Genomic DNA, 16,555 nt, shown 5'->3' on the forward strand with positions numbered 1-16,555 from the left:
CATTTAACTAAATCAAATACAGGACCACTGATTCCAACCTGATTTTCAAATTGAATAAGTAACAAGATAACAGTCAAATATACTGCAAGTTAGGTATCCATTACGTTGTTCCGGAAAAGCAAAGCTCGGAGCCATTCGGTACATTGCGGTAATGGGCTGCTAAAATGTCGACACACATTTGTATGAACTCGAGATGTTAACAGTTGCTATCACTTGGTTGTGGATGTACATTTTGTTTCAAGAAATACTTGAATGGAAAGCAAAGTATACATATTTAGTTGAAATCTTCCTGTAGGCACAACTTCTTCCCAGCATATCGAATTTCTGAAAGATTTTGGAAACAACAAAATATGTTTTGTGTTAATAATCTTTTGACTTTAATGTTGACTGTAAGACTGGTTTTTTTCCAGAGCAAACGGGATGAACCGGATGTAGCTGACTAGCAGTGCTTTACAAGAAGCGACTGCCCTGCCTGACCTCCTCAACCCAGTTACCCGGGCAACCCAATACCCCTTGGTAAGACTGGTGTCAGACTTACTGGCTTTTTTGACATAAGCTTTTATTTTATTTCAGTACATAAAATTGAGTTGTCAATTTATATAATACATGCGTAAGTAATAAGTACAGGTAATGAGCCTGATTATGACTGGCGTAATTAATGGATTAACGTGTAGCATTGGTCATACTATGGCATAATTGAATTAATTAATATTATGTTGTACATTAACATGGCAATGACAACCTACATGTTGTTATTTGCATTGCATAAAAATAAAAATAAACATATCGACATAGCAGCAGAAAATTCAATATTCTTGTAGGACGGTGTAGGATAAAAATACATACGAACCAACTCAATATAGTTTGATATTCAGAACACATCATACAAAAAAATTGTTTCCGCCCGGGATCGAACCGGGGACCTTGTGCGTGTGAAGCACACGTGATAACCGCTACACTACGGAAACTTGATGATAGACAGGCTAATTGACTTGTATGATAAAATAAACTAGAGCAACTTTCACTTCCAGCCTTCAAGAATTACATTATAATAATTGGGCATTACATTATTATTAAACAACAATATAATATAACACAACAAGGCTAGATTCTAGGAAGGCAATGTGCAACTGAATCTGCGGTCAGTAACCCTAAAACAATTTAGGTAGCTGAAATAAAGCTAGACTCCGGGCTGTCTGTAAAATACTCTCAAAAATAAAATATTTTTGTTTTTGGTTTTCTATGAACCATAGTAGGCTCTCACAAGCTCATGCTTAATTTAGGGCACTTGGTCTGTATGGGAAATTCATATTGTAAAAATGAAAACTGAGATGGAACGAGAAGGGCTGGGGATGGAGTTCGGTGCCTTGATATTGACTATAAAAGATAGTTTCACAGTCTCGCTGACTGTCGGCTCTGGCTATGTATAGTATGTTGCACGCAATCTGTGTGTTGGTGAAACCAGCCTTAGGCACCTAAAAAGAAAGGTTTTTTTGAAAAACCTGATTTATTCTGGAATGAATAAAAAGCTACTGTTTCCGCCCGGGATCGAACCGGGGGCCTTGTGCGTGTGAAGCACACGTGATAACCGCTTCACTACGGAAACTTGATATATATGGGTTTAATCTGCTAGCTTAATAGAATTAACTGGAGCAACTTTCACTTATTGCATTTGCATTCGGCTAACGGTGACATTGAGATCAAACTAATATTATAAGTATCATTGTTATAACTCTTTGAGTAAAAGGAACTCGAGAACGTGATAACAAGATAAAAGGCAAAATTCTATATTTACAACACTCTTCCGAATGTCTGCCCTGTCAGATGGAGTCCTTAAAATCATCTAAATTCACTTTAATTAAAACAAGAGAGTAGACCTCACTCATTCTCCATTTGAAAATTATTTTGGTAGTGATTTAACAATACAAGTGGAAATTAGGTCTAGGTATAAAATCTTACAACTATGTTAACTAGAACACAGTTAAACCAGGTAACAGCTATTCCAGTATTGCTTTAAACAAAAGATATATCAGATATCTCAATGATATTCCACAACATATGCTTTGTCGGGTGAATGCGAAAAATACTCCTGCACTCTGCACGTTAGATCCAGAGGTAGCAAATATGAAGTTACTTGTACCACAATGCAGGTATTTGTAAGTGTCATTCTTATAGGTAATGGAGGTAAACCAGTATGAGTAGGATAGCAAGAATATTGTTAAGTATTGAAGTCAAATATGAAATTAGCATGACTGCAAATATACCTACACAGTCTGAAAGAAGCCTTCGCCTCAGATAATCCAATGAAAGTATTATTCACAGTTTAAATAGATTCAATAGAATAGACCTGCAACAAAAAAATCTTGCTTACAGTTAATTAAAAATTAGTTCATTTAACCGTCAATTCTTTAATCATATATTTCAGTACATAATGACCTATTGAGCACATTATTATGGAACACACGAAAATTACTTATTTAGTGCATTATTTTGGAACACAAACTACAAATAAAAATACGTCTTTTAGTTGTCATTACAACAACCTTCCTACTTCTAATCTCTTAAAACTTGCATCATTTTATTTAAAAGTCTTAACAGCTAAGCCTATTACTAAGTTCTTGCCAAGTACTAACCGGTAAAATGGCTTTCAAAAATTCCTAAGTGCCAACTACGCTTTTAAAAAGTTACGACTGGTACTCAAACTTGTCGCTTATTATTAGGCTAAGATATGTTTTACATTTTACTTAAACATCATCTCCCAACTATGTTGGGGTCGGCTTCCAGTCTAACCGGTTTCAGCTGAGAACCAGCACTTTACAAGGAGCGACTGCCTATCTGACCTCCTCAACCCAGTTACCCGGGCAACCCGATACCCCTTGGTTAGACTGGTGTCAGACTTACTGGCTTCTGACTACCCGTAACGACTGCCAAGGATGCTCAACGACAGCCGGGACCTACAGTTTAACGTGCCATCCGAAACACAGTCATTGGTGTCTAAGATATACTTAGAAAGTACATACAAACTCACCCTCACCCATACTTGAGAGGTTGGTTCTTTACCCACTAGGCCACCACGTCTTTTTTCAAACATATTATATTAAAAAGTAAAACTAAAATAAGGAACTGTTTCCGCCCGGGATCGAACCGGGGGCCTTGTGCGTGTGAAGCACACGTGATAACCGCTACACTACGGAAACTTATTATTGTAGTACAAAAGTATGATTCAAATAATGAGGAACTTATGTAAGTATGTAGATCAACTTTCACAATCTGTGACGTAGGCCTTATTACACTTGCGAAGGCTATAAACTAGTATGGGTAAGATAAGGCGATATGAAAAGACTGCCTGTGACATTGCACTCCAATAATATCATTGTCTTTAGAGGAATATGTTCCTTATTTACATACAGATGAAAGTGTGACTTATCTGTTAATAGCATCACCTTTGTTGCTAGTAACAGTAAACTTATTTCACTGATATACCTAAAAATGCGTATTTTTCTATGCCATTTTTTAGCTTCATCGTCACATTAGCTCAATATCCTTAGAGTTGTACCTACATAGAAGTTCGATGTACCACGACCATGTAACAACGCAAACTGCCAATATCAACTGACAATTTATCGATTATTAATAGCCCAATAAATTACAGCGTCATTGAATCAATGAATTATCTTTATGAATATCGATAATATTCGGTTATTAATAATTCATGCGATTACATATTGGGTCTGTTGTAAAATTAATGACAATTATTTTATATTGTTTACGAGACAGGGGTGGCTGAGGCTCAGTAATAAAATATGACGCTTCGTTTTATTGATAGTCTGTTGTATTTTGACAAACGCTTTAAAAAACCATTGTTGACCAATTAATAAAAATAACATCAACGTTGATTCAGAAATAAGTTCAGAAAAATATTGAGTCAATGAAGGCGTTTAGGAAAAACAGCATTACTGTTTTTCAATCTTAAACTTCTTGGCTAATAAAATTAAGAATCTTTTAAAATTTAAAACAATGCAGGGGGATACGCCATCATGTAGGCGAGTGTGTTCCACCTTCGACCACATCACAATTTATCATCATGTGAAATAGTAGACAAACGCGTACCTAGCATACATAGAAACAACATTGTATATCAATAGGCATGTCAAAATTATCCCACTGACAAAAAAGTGTAAACAGACAACTCATTCATATATCGAGCACTAAAATTTTGTCAATATTCAAAATTGTTCTTCACTGAGCATAGATTTTCAGTCTCGTTTCACCAATCCAGTTTGGTCCGGTTTAAACTGCATTTTCCATGGCAAACTGCTAACTTTGACAAGCAAAAACCTGTGCACTGAAAAGTGGGTCCTAATGCTTTGACTAGGTATTCAATTATTCTCTTTCAATGGTCGCCATTTTGTATAGCTATAGCTTTAATAGACTGCTTTTTCTGTATCAGTCACAAAGTTTTAAAAAGGCAAATTAAGCAACCACCTGACGAATCTGAAGTATAAACATAAGTTAAGCTACGGACTATGAACCTCTGTTTGGGACTTTTTTAATCTAAGAAAGAACTGGCTTAAGAGAATTGAGCAAACTGATACTGTCTTTAATCAGCCACTCACCATTAGAAAGATACAAATATAAACAAACTTCATTCCAAACGTATCAAATAATTGTACTATGATAAGTCATAGCCCCGATTGTTATAGATTGCCGTATTAATCAATAAAATCCAAAAATACGACTTCAAAAAATGTTTTCATCAGGTGTAGTCGATAAAATCTTCACAATAATTAGCCTCTTCATTAGTATCTTTCCTAAGAAATTAGGCAGGTTTATATTTAAGCTTAGCCTAAGAATATTATCCTACACTTAATTTATGAAACTTACTTCAAGGTTCTTGGCGTCACAAATGATTTATTGCTGAGATAATTTTAGATATTTGGTTTCCAAATTCTGCGGGAAATTGTAATTGATCGTTATGAAGTCTTACTTTTCCGTCGAGATTCTATCGAGTTGAGTTTATTTCTGAATGTGTATTCTTATTGTGTTTCTTTTTTTATTATTTATTTAAAAATACATGTAACAGCGATTCCTGGTGTCCTAATGACTGTTTTCTAAACCGATGGGTCAAATTCAGGTGTAATTCAATTTCACTTAAAAAGAAGGTCCAGTTCATGAACGTATTTACACTATTTTATGTGGTTTACCTACTCAAAACTATAATCATTTGCATGATAATTGTATCTTATCAAAAGCGTTATAAATAAAAACCATATTTAACCCTCTGAAACAACGTTAATTCTCGCACAGAAATTAAACTCATAAGGGTAAATATTTCTTCCTCATCATACTCATAATTCCAAATGCCATTTCACCAACCAAAATTATCAATTATTCACAGGCAATTTGATACACAACAATACAACATACTTAATACAAAAATTTTAATACAATATCGGCCAAGTTGTTAGCAATAAAAAAATCATCGTGACACGAAATTGCTTCTAACTAGAGTGACCCGTATCGGCCGTCGGCTGTCGGCCGAGTCATTTGTCAGCCGTGACGCGACGAAATAAAATACCTATGTATGTTGTAGTATGAAAGGGGAAAGCGAGTTTTGTTGTTATGGTCTTAATGATAACATAAATATGTTATTTATTAGGAGGTTTACTAATTAATTTGATGTTAGTGTCTGTTCTCGACACCGACTAAAATGTTCTGCTGCCTCACAAAAACTGGGGGGATTGGCCAATATTGACCGCGCTGGGTATAGGTGTTTGTGAGCGCAGTGTGGGATACTGTAAGCGTGGGAGATGAAGCTGGATAGTTAAAAATAAAATCTTAAGATACCTGAACAAAATCGCAAATGAAATTGATTTTTACACTTCTCTGATGTTTAAGGGTATTTTATTCTTAGTCTGCTAATTTCTAGAGAGTTTAGTGTTCTATATTATATTATTTGGGTTTTTAAATAGACTTTTATTGCTCAATGAATACTAGTTATTCAAGTTTGAAATAGGTAATCATGATAAACATGATTGTTATAATAGAAATACCTACAAAACGTATAAATCGTATTTGCATCTAACTACAGTTCCAAATGTTTAAACTTTAGAACTTCATTTATACGGTACCCTGTTTTGTTAGTTCCGTACATTTGTCCAATAATATATCTGTGTCAGCAAGTTTGTTAGAGTTATTACTGTAAATAAGTTCCCAAACAAAACTTTTGATCAGAAAGTTGATGTGACCTTTTATCAACTAGCAGAGGTTTTAGCCGTTCCTTGAGGGAATAACTTCCTGCACCCGAATAAATAGCCTCTAATATTTATATGATTTCCAAGTGTCGTCAAAATCGGCTCAGCCGTTTGCACGTGAAGAAATACCAAACACGCCTATCGTCTTTATAAATATTAGTCTGATATCATTGCATCAGTAAACTTACTTAAGTATTGTACTTAGCTGTAAGTTTTCCAATAAATAAATAGGTACCTAAGAAAAACTACATAGGGTCAAAAACGTAGTGTCATCTTTTGCCATACTTACTCAATTAAGTATGGCAAAAGATGACTGGCGTATTTTACTATTCCAAAACAATTCTACCAATAAAGCATTTTCAGTAAAATACCCCACGGTATGGTAGAAACAAATCAATTTAGTAGAAACATAACAGAAGCTTTTACTGTCATACCCCTTTAGGGAGAACACACATCTTATTTGATAAATGTGAATGCTCACGTTTAGGGAACAATTCTGAACTGACAAAGTTTGCTTTTGCGTAAAGTTTGATGGATGCTCAGCGAAAACTGAATAAATTGGACTGTACTGTATTGCGACCAGATGACACAATTTTATGTTGACTTGTTAGGACCTCCACTAGTAGACAGGAGACTGATAAATGGATTATTATTATAAATTGTAACGTAAAAAAATATCGCGCACTCTGGTATAAAATTTTCCATATAGCCTTTCTCGATAAATGACTATCTATCACTAAAACAATTTTTCAAATTGGTTCAGTCATACCGAGATTAGTATATTCAAGCAAACAAACAAACTTTTCAGACTTACAATATCGTCTTTACTGTATTTTGGTCTTTCTCATTTTGATCCATAAAACATCATCATAAATATAAGATAAGTACCTTCGCGTCATTTATATTCAATATCAATTCAATATCTAAAACTATTTCTCCGTCTAATTCAATTCAAAATTTTCAAACATCGATAAAACATTTGGAAATGGCCTTCGTTATGATAAGTACGTAATTTGTAGCTATAAGATAATTATATAATGGCAGAGGAGGTCTCGAAACGCCATTATAATTTAAAATTCGTTATATATCAATTACTCGGTGAACGTCTGCAGTCGTGATCATTACTGCTAGAGGTGTGAAATTGTGCTCGTGTTTAGTCGATGTAGTGAAACGAATAATGGAGGGACTTTTGTTGAGAGTTTTAATAGAAGCATGATTTGGTTACAAGTTGTTGGCATTTCAAAATGAATTGAAAATGAAATTGAACTAAAATTGAGGAACTACAATATTATTGCTTTACTAATGCTGGAAATGCTATAAAAGTACCGAATAGGATATGATTATACTGTAGGTACATCATGAGATTCATAAAAAACAACTCTATTACCAACACTACCATTTCCTAATAAAACCTACTAATATTTAAAAGTTAGCCGAGTAGGTATAATCTACAGTATATTGTATTAGTGACAAAAGATACTTCGTAGAAAAAACGATCACTGCAGTTTTTACCCTCAGCTTAAACCTACAATCGATTAGTCGATTCCCTCGACTAACGTTCCCGGCACATCACTAATTATCATTATCTCGCTCCAGCAGATTTTAATGACCCCTCGTTCTTCGTACAGAAAATGCAACGCATTATGAAATCCCGCCAGTCTAGATTCCTATGAAATGCTGCGAAAAAATAGAAAATCATTTTGAAAAAGGGATTTTTTCCATTTTTGCGGTAAAAATAATGTTATGACTGTACTAGAGTTTTCTTGATGGATTTTTAAACGATCGCTGCGTACCTGTTTGGCTGTTTTACAGCGAAATAGAGAAAAAACTTCCTGTCAATTACCAGCCGTTCCTAATATTCTATCTATCTTTTGATTTGGTTACTAGAGATATAATTTTGACAATAGCCCCATACCTCCCTCCATCCTTCTCCGTGTAAGAGGAGGCCTGTGCCCAGCAGTGGGACGATAAAAAGGCTGTAACAATAGCCCCATACAAGTAATAACAATTTTCTATTTCTAGTAAGCAAAACCACATATTGATATCATAGTGGGAACGCCCATTAATCGACAGGATTATTTTTTTTCAATTTTATCGACAAAATCCTAGCTCCAAAACTGTGCGAAAAAGATTTTAATACAAAATTCTCTAGCTTTTTATAAAATCTCAATTCGCATCTTGTCATACGTTTTTTACATACAGAGGTAAAGTTCACCTTCGTTTTTGCTGGATGCACCAATCCGACGGATAAAACTGTCATCACGTTTTTAGGTTGAAGCTCAATTCCAGAGGATTCCGTTTTCTTTGCACAACTATTTTCTGAAAGTTTTTTTTGTTCATACGTTTATAAGAGAGGAGTAAAAATAGAGTTACAGTATGAAGAGAATGTTTACTCTTTCTTTGTGTTTTTACATGAAAGAATATGTTTCAGAATTTGTAAAAGTAAATAAATCTTGCTTTTATCTAAATATATAAAATCCGTTCCTCTACCTTTGTTCTCAAAATAAACTTACAATATGATTTGAATTCTTACTTTTTGTGCTGTTTGGATCAAAATATAATTTTCAGAATTTGTACAAGTAAGTTAGTCTTGTTTCTACTTAGATATATAAAATCAATTCCTCTATCTTTTCCGTTAATATCTCTTTCTTATTATTCCTAGCGGAGCTTTACTGATGTGTATGCGTTTTATAAACATATCAATAAAGTATTAACTAGTTTAATATCTCATACTAACTTCACTCCTCGAAATCCACTACAATCTCCTTAATGCATCAAGCACCAGCACTTCTGCAAGTGTGCACGCGAACGTGCTGATTGCCCACTCGTCCCCATATGCACATAATGACATCGATAATGCATCACACACAGCCGCTTAATACAGCGCTTGTATTTAACAACACATTACATAAATCTTGGTCTCTGTTGGGTAATTATTTGCTCTGGTGTTGTGTAAAGCGCTTTGGGCTAGAAGGTTCAAAATGGTAACGCAGTGTCGTGAAGCCTTTGCCTAACTATGACGGGGTTGGTTTTTAGTCTAACTGGATGCAGTCGAGGATTAGTCTCGGAGCGACTGTCTATCTGACCTCTTCAACACATTTACCAGGGCAAACCCTTAGGTGAGACTGGTTCTCAGATATGGCTTCTGACTAGCTTTCATGGCTGGCAAAGATGTTCAAATGGAAGCCGAGACTAATTTGCTGTCGCTCAACTCAACTCATTATACATAAATGGTCGCCCATCCACGGACTGACCGCAATACATGTTGCTTAACCCCAAGATCGAATGACTGAACTACTTTATCTTCTAAGCGCTTATAAGGTTGAAAATGAAGACTAATACTAATTCTAATAAGTAAGGCAGTTCTCTTTGTACAGTGTAGTTTACAATTTCGTTGTTAAACAGGTTTAATCCCATGACACCTAATTCTGTAACCTGTAAACAGATTGTGTAACTTAATACTAAGTTTTTGGTCGCATGACGGCGCGATAGTAGTAATAAGGTGTAGATTGGATTACCTTCATAACCCGTTGATGTACCTAGTTTGGTTATCTTAGGATAACTAACAAGCAGTGGGAATAAAACCTTCATTATCTTGAGTTTTGAAAATTTCCAAACGTATCTGAATTGATATTATCTATTTATTTACTAGCCTCCGCCCCCTGTATCACTCACGTCTCGAGACGAAGTATTTCCGTACCAAGGTTGGGATAAAAAGTCAACTAACGTCCATCCCTTGGTTCTACCTCTGCACCAATTGTCAGACAAATCGAAAACATTTGAATCTACACAACGGCTGATCTTAATCCAATTTAAACTAAAAATTCTATCATTGTTCGATGGTTAATTTATCGAGGAAGAAGCTTGATTTATATCCGAATATGCTTCTTTTTATTGGAGTAAGCCAAATATTTCTTAAGGAATGAGAAAAACCACAGTCGGAACCTAGTATCTCAGAACTAATGTGTGTTAGAAGTGCAGAACATGATACATCTACGTGCCAAGTTTCAGTTCTTATCTTTTTGTGTGAGAGAGTAACAAACACCCATACATCCATTTGCCCGTATAAACTTTCGCGTGAAAGATATAAGTAGTTTTAGTTGAGAGTATGGTACCTTTTCTGCGCAGTGCCTATGCGATGTGTTTTTACCCGACTGTGATAGAAGAGTGGTTATGCTTTGATATGTTTAAAATGTTTGTTAGCTAAAAATTACAATGATAGTAAGTTAATCTGCTTTTTTACGGTTACCTGTAAAACGTAATCTGCGTAATAACGCGAGTTACGTAGTTCACTAGAGTTACCTTGAGCCGAAATTAATTTTTATTACTGGCAACTTTTTAATTTAAGTGAATATGAATATAAAAATTATTTACCACTATAAGTAGATTTCGTTACGTTTCTAAACTAAAAGCAAGTCCAATTTTATAACCAATAAACGATAAAAATGCTCACGACCATTGGTATAGTTTTATGCAAAAAATCGTTTTGAGAGATGTAAATAAAATGTGTATGTAAATAAAATAACAAAAAAGGATTTTTGTAAAAAGTAACGCTTTTTTATGTGTGAAATACGAGTATGGAGATCAAATTATCACGTATTGCCCAATTTACTGCTATTATATGTATGGTAAATATTTTTGTATTTTATACCACTTAATTTAACACTAAGGTGTGATTTAAGTAATCATTAAATGTCTCTGAGTGTGGGGGATAGTCTTATTAAAACATCACATACCTTAACAAATATATTAAAAACTAGCCGTTTTCCCGCAGTTTCACCCGCGTCCCGTGGGAGCTTCTGACCGCACCGGGATAAAATATAGCCTATGTTACTCGCAGATAATATAGCTTTCTAATGGTGAACGAGTATTTAAAATCGGTCCAGTAGTTTACGAAAACCAAACAAACAAAGTTTTCCTCTTTATAATATTATATAGTATAGATATGTAAAATATAACTAACCAATTTTCTACAGCCGTAGCTAGCACACACATGACTGTGCCATTTTCAGACTTTTCCAAGCTACCTGTACTGATTGCATTAAATATGTAAACTTCTAAACGGGTTTTTCCTTCACACTGTATTTCTTTTATGATATCAGAAATTGTCTCACAATATACCTCTACCTACATAGGAATAATTTTCTCGTTAGTAGTCATTAACTGCACATATATGTAGAGCTGTGTATAATTTTATTCACAAATAAATACCCTGTGTTAATCGCGTTAACGGTTCATAATATACATCTTTACAAAACACAAAAAAAATATTTTGCGATTTCAACAGTAAAAAATATAATAATACTACATATACTTCCATCTGAAACATATATTTTTTTTAATGTAAAATATTACTCAAAGTTGCTGAAATGTTGGTAAGAAAAAAATAGAAAGGGTCTTAGTTATAACCTAGAAAGAATGTTTCAGATCACTATACAAACTTCATGCACTGAAGATCATACTGAAATGCCCACGTACTTTGAAGAAATAACTACTATCACGTTCAGGTGAGTAAATACAAGTCTTTAAGTTATTTATACATATCCAAATTAATTCATTTTCTCAGTAAGAGGCTAGAATTTTGACTCAAGATTGAAATAAAAAAAATGTAGCTCACGAGAAAAAAAAATTCTCAACTGATTCTTAAATTAAAAGAAAACATTTTAAAGATCTCTTAAGATATATATATTTAAAACATTTTAATAATATTATTCACTGTTAGAATTACTGTAATTTTTAGACGCCCTGTAAAGAAGAGGAGGGTGAAACAAATGTAGGTATCATAGAAGAGCTTAATGAATAAAGTTCAGAGGGCAGGTTTATTACATTTAAGGAACATGAGAAATGTTTGGCCACTGACGTTGAATTAAATATTGCCCAGTTTATGAAAACGAGAAATCGTTCGTTTTGCTTACGAATGGTAACTTTAACGTATATGATATGGGGATATCATAAAGCTATCATTTGTAAGAAAAACCATGAAGAAAAGACTACCCATGGAGTTTTTGCCCGTTCTTCTCCATAGGTAACTACTTTTGTAATGGGCAACTAGGATCAAACATTGTTTTGTTTTTTTTTTTTTAAAGAACACTAGCATCCACCCGCGGTTTTACCTGCGTCCCGAGATAACGGCTTCCCGTAGCCGGATGGTGACAAATACTATCCTATGTCCTTCTCCAGGGTCTAAGCTGTCTCCCCTCTAATTTTCACCTTAAACATATCAACCATTCTTGAGGTACCAATAGTGTAACTAACAGGATTTTTTTTTTATATAGATGGTTTAATTCTTCGTCAGTATAGATACATACATACATAATATGTGCGAGTTCATGTTAAATACCGAGCGATAGCAGGCTCTGGATAGGCTATTAAAACTTTTTAATATTTGTTTTTTTGACATCCCCAAAGCAAACTACGTCCAACTTTTAATTCCATCCATTTGAGTGTCGAATATTTTGTTATGAAAATATGTCATGTGTGAAAATGGTGTCTCATTGTGTCATTGAATTCATTTCATCTCTGAACTTTATCAGTCCAATTTTATATGAAGCTCACATACTAATTTTCACCATCGTGTCCCCAAACAATGGTTTGTGATACATAGTTTTTAATTGTATATATAAAGTGTGAAAAATTGTATAGTAAGTACAGCTAGTGGTGCTACCACAAACTAGACCTATCGGACTACCGGGTGTGTAATCCAACATACTAATTTGCTCGACATAGGAACCAAACGCAACCTGAATCTTAGATTAACGTCCATTTCATTCATTTATCCATTACAAGCTATAGCTCTATATTTCAAAAACAAAACAAACCAAATTAAATTCCTTTTACAGTATAATAAGGTCCCTCCAATTTGATCGCTAGGAAAAAGGGCAAATCAAGTTAATTCGCCAATTTTGCTCAGTAAATGCGGAATCAAGTCAAACGTTCTATGTCATTCATGATTTCGTTATACCCAGGGGGATCTGAATCCCTGATTTATTTATTCAACGTCTCTTATGCATTTTGGTTTACTTTTTAAAAGGTAATTGATTGATTTAGGTATGTGTGAAAATGAGGAGTGAGAGAGTGTGATAATGTGTCTGTTTGGTACAAATTATTCTGCTGAGTGCTTTTCGAGCTTAAATTCGTGTTAATACTTTCCTTCCTTATGGTGAGATTTTACCAAAATTATTTGTGAATAAAAAATGTGCATGTCATTCTTAAGTAAGTGAAGTATCTTCCCATTGGGAGTGGAGGATTATGTTCAAAACCGCGATGGTAGCAAATAATGGCAGCTGGTAGCAATTAGGTAGCAACTCTCAATATGTAGTTTGAGGGGATCTTTGAGGAATGACAGCGATTCTGACGATTGCCCTAGTAGCCTGAATTCACTATGTCAAGTCCTTATAATACTTACTTTTTACCCTTTTTAATAAACCAATTTTCCTTTCAGCCAAAATACAGTACAGCTGGTGAACTTCTTGGAGTCTCTGGTAATGCTGATGACAAAAGGAGACAGGCCTGTTAAAAGATACTTCGACTCCTTTAGCTCGCCATTCCATGGGCTCGACGAGCTGGTTTTCAGCGACAAACCTGTTATAAGGGAAGAAATCATGTAGTGCTTCATTTGCTTTTGTTGCCATAAAGATTGTGTTGTCCTGTTGACTGGTTTTCTTTTGTTTATTTTGATGTTCATATGCCCAATTTCACTCACAACATAAACGTAATTTTTCGTGAAACAAGTGTTTACTGTGTTTAATTTTTACGATCGATTTTCAAACTGAACGGTTGTTTCAAGAAAAAACTGACGGTTATACTGTCGGTGAGCGTAGGTTTTAGTACCTATGTCATTTTAAAGTTCAAAAATTACAGTATATACAGGATGCCCTTTCACGTGTGCCATTGACCTGGTAAGTAGGTACCTTTATTAGATTCAATCCATACTTTGGGAAAGACTCTGCATGTCAGTAATCTCATTTACTGACGACTGAAACAATAAATCACTTCACTTATTCAGACTAAAACAAAACAAATTATACGCTTATTTATCTTCACTGATATATCTCCCACGTGCAGCTTAACCTCCCACGCTATTACTCTACCCATAAGTTAAGCTCATAAAAACGTCAAAAATAATAATAAAACACATATATAAAAACCGCTGTGAGTACATAAATATGCTATTGCAGCCATTACAAAAGTTCGGTGCAACCGCAAGCTAGTACGCGAAACCTACACATTGTAACATTCTTTAATTAGAGTAGTCGCAGACTGCAAACTTTTAGTCGGCCGATCGTTTGTTTGGGCTAATAAATCAGTATGAAGATGAATTGTAGTACGACACTTATTAGAAAGATCAGGTGTTAAGCCGGCTTTGGACTGACTGAAAACATGAATTGAAATCAAGTTTTTCTTAAATAATATTTGGCAAATCGGATTAACTGTCGGCCAGCTGTTAAGTCTTCAGTGTCCGCATTCTGTAACAGTGTTATTGGACATTTACGAATCGCAACGACTGTATTCACTAAGGACTAGTGTGCAATTGGACGAAATCAAATATTCGAGATATTGATCAAGAACGCAACCAGGTGTTAAGCCGATATTGGACTGACTAAAAGCTTTGATTTTAATTTGGCCTACTATCGGATCAACTGTCGACCAACTTTTTAGTCTTTAGTGTGCGGGAGTTCTTAAAATTATATACCAGTTTTTGGAGAAAATGTTCTGTTCGCTCGTAGTTAGTTCATTCATTTGTTTTTGTTTTGTATAAACAAAAGTGCACTTGGCTTTAGGCACAATGGACGGTATTATGATAAGAGAAAGCTTAATTAGGTTGTAATACACATTTTCAAAGAACTGGCTTTATTAAAGTGTGTGTTGATTAAGTTGTGAACACTAGAATATTCTTCTAACAAGGTGAGATATTTGATTAAGAAGGGCTTATTGAAATCTAGTAAGAGATAGCTGTTTCTGACGGTTTCAATCGTGTTTTGTGGAAACTATTCCCCGTACTAGGATAAAATATAGTGCATGCCATACGGAAACAGTGCAGCCACTCAAAAGTGAACGAATTTTTCAAATCGGTCCAGTAATTACAGAGCCTTTAAGGTACAGATATACAGAAATCTTTCCTTTTTATTATATTAGTGTAAAACTAAAAGAAAAGATTAACCAGTAACTGAAGTTAATAGCGTGTGCTGAATAGCAATGCAGATTTATAGTACCTACGTGAAGACTGGGTTTTTATGGAGCGACCGGATTTGTTACAAGTGGAGTCTGCTTGAAAAACTATTGAGAGTTATTTTCTTATCATGTAATAGTGTCTGAATCTGATATTGCTGTTTATTGTCTGAATTGCTATAGGTTACTGTGGTCTTGAATAGAGTTTTGATAAAATGGCGTATTAGACGATATATGAGATATTAGGTATACAGTGACATTTCCTCTTGCTGTGGTTAAAGCAGTCGAATTTTTCTAACTAAAAACCACCCTTTCTTCTGGATCTCTTAGAGTGTTTTGCAGACCATCAGGCTGTCATGTAGCCTATGGCAACGCCTAGAAGGCGAACCTACTTTTTCATATAAAGATAACCATAAAATATCACTTTGATAAATATACCAATAGGTAAAAACCCCGAGTAGACAGGTTCTCATAATTCACACAAATTAAAGATTCAACTACAAAGAAAAGAACGACTTTGAATAATTTCTATGTGCACTCAGGATTCTCTAACACTTTCGTTGAAAGTTCAACACGATTTTCTTACGTATAAATCCATCGTATTTTCAAGGAAGTTGTAAATCAGACTTCGACAGTAAAAGAAGACCTTGCATTTATTGAGATAACGTTAAGAGAAGAGTGAAGTATCATTAGACATTCCTATTGGTATTGGAAAACGTGAAGATGTAGGATTGTTTTATTTATACGAAATAAGATATATAAGACGTTTTGTGAATAGAAAAATATATGAGAACTATGTAATAAGATAATTAGGTAAGTTAAAAAATGATGGCCTCCTAATCAATTCATTCTTTTTTTTCACTAGGTACCTTGCGAACAATTTTGTGTCACATCTAATTAAAAAAGTTTATGAATTGGAAAAAAATAATTGTATCCTAAGAAGAAGTCTTCTTTCTTCCCTATCGATAAAAGAAGAAGAAGACTGCAGTTAATTATGACATGATTTACTTATAACGAAGACTGAATCATAAGAAAAATACAAAAATTAATATTTCAAATATAAAAAAAAATTACATTACACAGAAATGTTGTAGTCTATACTCACCCTAACGTGTTGACATACCCATGGTTAT

At 34.4% G+C, this 16,555-nt stretch overlaps 3 non-coding genes across 3 annotated transcripts; all 3 read right to left on the minus strand.

The window, feature by feature from the left end:
- Positions 1 to 895: 895 nt before the first annotated feature.
- On the minus strand, positions 896 to 968 carry Trnav-cac (transfer RNA valine (anticodon CAC)). The gene has a single exon. It is a non-coding gene; the product is annotated as a tRNA-Val (tRNA).
- A 565-nt stretch (positions 969 to 1,533) lies between these two features.
- Positions 1,534 to 1,606, minus strand: Trnav-cac (transfer RNA valine (anticodon CAC)). The gene has a single exon. It is a non-coding gene; the product is annotated as a tRNA-Val (tRNA).
- Positions 1,607 to 3,124: 1,518 nt separating this feature from the next.
- Trnav-cac (transfer RNA valine (anticodon CAC)) lies at positions 3,125 to 3,197 on the minus strand. The gene has a single exon. It is a non-coding gene; the product is annotated as a tRNA-Val (tRNA).
- Positions 3,198 to 16,555: the final 13,358 nt, after the last annotated feature.

This window comes from Helicoverpa armigera, chromosome 2 (genome assembly GCF_030705265.1).
Source record: "Helicoverpa armigera isolate CAAS_96S chromosome 2, ASM3070526v1, whole genome shotgun sequence".
Lineage (NCBI taxonomy): Eukaryota > Metazoa > Arthropoda > Insecta > Lepidoptera > Noctuidae > Helicoverpa > Helicoverpa armigera.